This window comes from Hipposideros armiger, unplaced genomic scaffold, assembly GCF_001890085.2.
Source record: "Hipposideros armiger isolate ML-2016 unplaced genomic scaffold, ASM189008v1 scaffold_8, whole genome shotgun sequence".
Classification (NCBI taxonomy): domain Eukaryota; kingdom Metazoa; phylum Chordata; class Mammalia; order Chiroptera; family Hipposideridae; genus Hipposideros; species Hipposideros armiger.
The window spans coordinates 2,999,099-3,005,098 of NW_017731358.1; the positions used below are offsets into that span (position 1 = coordinate 2,999,099).

The 6,000-nt window shown below is 40.1% G+C and overlaps 1 protein-coding gene across 2 annotated transcripts in view; it reads left to right on the top strand.

Moving 5' to 3' along the window:
* The first annotated feature begins 2,053 nt into the window (after positions 1-2,053).
* Positions 2,054-6,000, top strand: part of TM4SF19 (transmembrane 4 L six family member 19) — a 9,264-nt gene continuing 5,317 nt past the window's right edge. The window contains exon 1 of one of the 2 annotated variants that reach the window (XM_019651166.1): positions 2,054-2,177. The gene's annotated coding sequence lies outside the window, so the exon portion shown is untranslated. Of the gene's footprint in view, positions 2,178-2,465; positions 2,549-6,000 lie in introns of those variants that run through there. The other variant, XM_019651163.1, reaches the window with a different exon arrangement.

The window sequence follows — 6,000 nt, forward strand, 5'->3', positions numbered from 1 at the left end:
AGCAACTGGAACTCTCATACCCTGCTGATGGGAGTGTAACTTGGTAGGACCATTTTGGGAAACTGTTTGGCAATATCATTTACCAAAATGAAATATTCATATTCACCTACCCTATGACCCAGCAATTCCACTCCTAGATAGATTCCCTAGAAAAATTAGTGCATAGATAGTTCCTCCAAATGTATAAGAATATTCCTAGAAGCATTATTTATAACAGGCAAAAATTGAAGAGTCTGTGTCCATCAATAGTACATTAAATTGTATTATAGTCATACAATGGATAATACTCAACAATAAAAAAAATGAATTATATGATGGATGAATCTTGCATATATAATATCGAGTGAAGAAAGCAAAACAAAAAAAGTACACACTATGTGATAACATTTATATGAAATTCAAGAACAACCAAATGCTAATTGATGATAAAAGCCAAAATAGAAGTCACCACTGGGAATAGAGATAATGATGGGAGGGAACACAATAGAACCTTCCAGGGATTTGGAGATGTCCTATATCTAGATCTCTGTGATGGTTGCCCTGGGTGTAAAACTTTATCAAGTTTTATAATTAAGCTTTTTGCATTTTACTGTATGCTTGTGATACCTAAATTTTAAAAATAATAAAGTGCAATGGGAGTGTAAGTGCTTAACTCTGAGTGAAGAAATCAGGGAAGACGTCCTTGGGGATATTTGAACTAAACCCGCGCTTGTCAAAATGGGGTCACAGATCAGAGAAAGACAAATACCATATGATTTCACTTATATGTGGAATCTAAAAAACAAAAAACAAACAAAACAGAAACAGACTCAGATATGGAGAACAAACTGATGGTTGCCAATGGAAAAGGGGTTGGGGAGGTGGGTAAAAAAGCTGAAGGGATTAAGAAGTACAAATTAGCAGTTACAAAATAGTCACGGGGATGTAAATAAAGTACAGCATAGAGGATATAGTCAATAATATTGTAATAACCATGTATGGTGCCAGATGGGTACTAGACTTATTGGGAGGATCACTTCATAAGTTATATAAATGTCTAACCACTATGCTATACACCTAAAAAAATAATCATAAAAATGTCCCTTGATTTGTAATCCTATTCTAGAGAATTTATCCCAAGGAAATAATTAAACATAAGATAAAAGCTATATGCATCTCCTCTAATGTAAAAATAGAAAAGAAAGGAACAATTTAAACGTTTAATAAAAAGGAAAAATTATTGCCTGGGCAACCTTACATAATTTTACAAGGATTACTATGAAAGCTGTAGAATCATAGGAAAGTGTTTATGATTTCATAATTAGTGAAGAAGGCAATATGTATATATGTAATATTACTATAACAATGTAAAATAGAATATGCACATGGACAAAGGCTAAAAAGAAACATGTAAATATGAAAATAGATGTATAAAAGGGCTGAGATTACAGTGAAGGTTTTCTTATTTCTTATAGGTTGCCCTTATAATAAAGTTATTTTTTTAAACCCTAAAAAATGGGGTCACAGATCTCCCATGCGAGAGCATAAAATGCTCAGGAGTCTGGTGTGACTGTGGGGTTTGAACAAAATGTCAGGAGGCACTGGGTAAAAGTAAGGGAACCATGAAACACACAGGATTGAGCTATGAGCAAAGCAAGGAGGGTGATAAGGAAGAAATGGTGGCTGCTCTGCTCTGGGCTGTTTTCCAAAGAGCCCAAATTCTGCAGTGAGTGAAACACATCCCGTCGGCTAGTTTTGTGAAACAGTGTTGCTGCTTGGGAAAGAAATGAAGATAAGGTATTTCTCACGGATGCATCCTCTGACTCATTAAGACATTTTTGCTCACGAGGCTATGCCTCCTGGTTCCTTCCCTGTGTCACATGAAAATGAGCAAAGTGTGTGTGGGTCATCAGGAGAGGGCTCTCCAGGAAGAGGAAAACTCCTTCAATGGAAGTCTGTGGGCAGTGTTGTGCGGGCACACACACACACACACCCATGCGTGCACACCCACTCGCCTTGGTGATCTCTACATATATTCAGAGGCTCCCTGGCCCTCCTCTAGGGTCCTGAAAAAGGAGCCCCGAGGTTGGGCCCTGCAGTTCCAGCTGGGGCTTGCAGGAGTGCTTGCCCACTCTGAAGACAGAGCCCTTCTCCAGGTTCTTTCTCTCTCGCGTCTTGATTCTTGCCACCGGATGCAGGTAAGCACAGATGAAAGGGCCCAGTGAGGTAATGGCCAGGGAACAGTATGACCTAGCACAAACATCCACTTAAGTGAGCCCTGGCTCTGCCACTGAGCAGCTGTGTGACTTCAGGTAATTTGTTTAACTTATCTTAGCCTCAGTCTATTCACATACTTATAATGCTTTGCCCTTCCCAGTTTTGCCTGTCTAATGCCTTGTTGTCATTTAAGTTTTAGCTCACATTTTATCCAGGAGGCTTTACCTCGAGTCTGCAGGACAAAATTAGGTATCCCTCTGTGCGCTGCCATGACACTTTACATCTGACCCCCTCTGCTCGGCACTTTCGTGTTGCCTTGTCAGTGTCCCCGCCAGACTTTAAGTTCCTCAAGGTAAGAGACTGTATCTGATTCACCACTCTACCCCAGCCCCTAGCATAGTGACTGGCCCAAAGTGGTCTCTTAATCAATATTTGGCTGTTCATGAAGAAATGAAAGAAAAACCTGGCTAGATGATGAGTGAAGTAGAGAGACCCCCCCCACCCCCACCCCGCCCCGAGAATTTGCGATCCCTTCTCCATATTACTTATGTTGCCCAGGCAGCTAGCCGACAATTTGTTCATCCAACCAGGATTTCAGGTTGGAACATGGGCTCCCCTAAAGTCTGGTTTTAATAAGGTTTTACCTTATCATTCTGTTTGTCTCTTCAGATATCAAGTTAGCCAACCTCTTTGCTAACTTCCTAGCTCACATTTGTGGAAGCATTTCGCAGAGTGTTATGATTTCTAGGGAAACAAAGTCAGGGAGAGGAAGTGAAATTCAAACTCAACACCAGCCTTCCTGGGTGGAACAGCTCAGCAAGTGCTTTTGGTGTAAGATCAGTGTGGCAGCCAGGGTTCTCTGCATTCCACTCTTCCAAAGCCATGCTCAACTTCTTGGTTTTCCCTTTCATGTCCATATTTTTAAATTTCTCTTCTAAAGCTCTTTCCTGGTAGGAAAAATTTCCATAGAAGAGCTTGTCAGGGGGATGTTAATTTTGGTGATCTGTGTCTAGACAGACCTTACTCATAGGTGGAATAATTTGAAGGCTGTTGAAGGCATTCCTGAACAAAAGCTTCTCCCAGCCTGTGGTCTAGAGAGCCTGTTTGAAAGTCCAGCTACACACCAGTCCTCAGTTGGGCTCCTGACAAAATGTAATTCATGTGGGAGGGGTGTGGGTTAATGTCATAACTTGCTAACACCCTCTATTGGTTAATTCACTCCAACACTGAGACACACTGACAGTCCTACACTCAGTGACAGGACAGTCTGGGGAGGGAGGCTGCCCAGACATGCACTTGTATCACAAACTACGGGGAGGGTTGTAACCCTATAGGCGCCCTGCCTCCTTGACAACAGGGCAGGCTCCTCACCCTGAGGACCTGAGGAGGAAGCAGATAGTACCAGGGCCCCTAGGTCAGAAAAAGAGGCCTCCTGTGATGGAGAGGGCAGAGGAAGGGACACACTGGCCCTCCTGATCCCTGATCCACATCCTTCCCTTCAGGCCCCTTGTATCCCTGTGTTGACGAAAAACATCCAGCCTAAGAGAAAACTTATAAGACCTTATTTGAGCCAAACTGACGACAATTGCCAGGAGGCAAAAATCTCAATGGATTGAGAAAATGCTCCACAAAATGGCGGTTTGCAGCTTATTTTATACATAAAATCAAAGGAGGAAGGTTACATGAAATCCATTGGTGACAGATTAAGGGGGTGGGAGAGAGCAAAGCGGGGAGGGGGGGGGCACTTCTGGGATTGGATAAAAGTAAATTGGGGAGACAGGTACTTCCTTTACATAGGTGGGTGCAGGATAGCTAATAGTTAGCTTTTTTTACAGCACAAAGAGATGGTAATCAGGAGATAAGCATGATAACAAGGAATTTTGCAGTTTCCAGGTCTGGTCCAGAAAAGGGATTACTGACATTCCTAAAATGTTATTTTAGGTGCAGAAAAACAAAGAGGCTCACTGAAAAGGCCGACTAACTTTATGAAGGAAACTAAAGATGTGACTTCCCACCATGGCCCACATGGTTATGAAAGTTTTTATGCTCACACCATCTTATGTGGTTATTTTCAATCTCCTGAGCTTGTCAGGTTTAACCTGTGGCCCCTTTTCTGTCCACGCCTAAATAAAGGCCACTGTTCCACTATATCCCACACTGAACTCCTCTAGAATGTGCCTCCCTCACCCCCCCACCCCCCACCCCGGAAATCTGAACTTCCTTTCATCAGGGACAAGTTATTTAATTCACTGTGAGAAACATGGGGTAGAGAGTGAATTCCCTGAGGAAGGACAAGTGATGAAGGCAACTCATCACACTAAAATGCAAACACCATTGCAGCAGGAAGTTCCCCGTTGGGAGGAGTTCTGGAGATGAGCATGGGCTCAGAGATTAGGGCCAGCGAAAGTCACCAAGGGCTTCGAGGGCTGGGGAATGGGAAAGAAGGGCAGGAGCATCCCCCCAATCAAGTGTCCTACTCAATGCTGTGACCCGTACCAGTCTCTCTACCATAAACTTCAGTCTGGACAAATAGAAAACGCTAGGTTAATTTTTTTTTTTTTTATGAGTCTGTAAGTTGTAAAACTGTTTTAAAAAGGTATGCTAAAATAAAATTTTAGGACAGTCATTTCTAGGAAGGAATCCAGGAAAATGGTAGGATTAGAGAGTGAACACCTGGGTCTTCAATAATATTAGTGGTAATGACCTAGTTTGTAAACTAGTTATATTTACATGGGTGTTGTTACATGGGTATCAGTTACATTCACAATATTGTGTAACCATCACCACTGTCAATTTCAAAAACTTTTTTTGTTCCCTTAAACAGAAACACTGTAACTGTTAAACAATAATTATACACTCCCCCCAGCCACAACCTTGGTAACCTCTCACCTACTTTCTATCTCTATGAATTAGCCTATACATAATTGGAATCATACATATTTGTCCATTAGTGTCTGGCTTATTTCATTTAGCATAACTTTATCAAGGTTCATCTATGCTGTAGCATGTAACAGAATTCATTCTTTTTATAGCTGAATAATATTAAAAAAAATCTGTATCTATATCTATATCATCTATATCTATATATCACATTGTTTACCCATTACTTTGCTGGTAGACACTTAGGATATTTCCATATTTCTAATTTTTAGTTATTATGAATAAAACTGCTATGGACACTGTGTGGACAGGTGTTTTCATTTCCCTTGGATAAATATGTAGAAGTAGAATTACTTGATTATTTGGTAAATGAATGTTTAACTTTATAAGAAATTGTCAAGCTTATTTCTAAAGTGGTTGTACCGTTAGCATTCTCACCAGCTATCTATGAATATTCCAGTTGCTCTATGTCCTCATGAACATTTGGTATAGTCCAACTTTTTAACTGTAACAATTCCAGTGGGTGTGTAGTGGGATCTTATTTTGGTTTTATTTACATTTCCCTATGTTATTGATGTTGGATGTCTTTTCATGTTCTTAGTTTTCATCTATATATCTTTTTTTGTGAGATGAAATGAAATATCTGTTCAAATCTTTTCCCCATTTTTTAAACAAAGTTGTTTATCTTCTTATTATAGTGTTCTAAGAGTTCTTTATATATTCTAGATACATACCCTTTGTAAGATGTATATGTATTCATATTGACATACATGTTCACAAAATACATATTGTATTTTCTCCCAGCCTGTGGTTTGCCTCCTTTTTCTCTTCCTTTCTTTCTCCCTTTCTGTCTTTCTCTCTTTCTTTTTTCTTTCTTTCTTTCTTTCTTTCTTTCTTTCTTTCTTTCTTTCTTTCTTTCTTTCT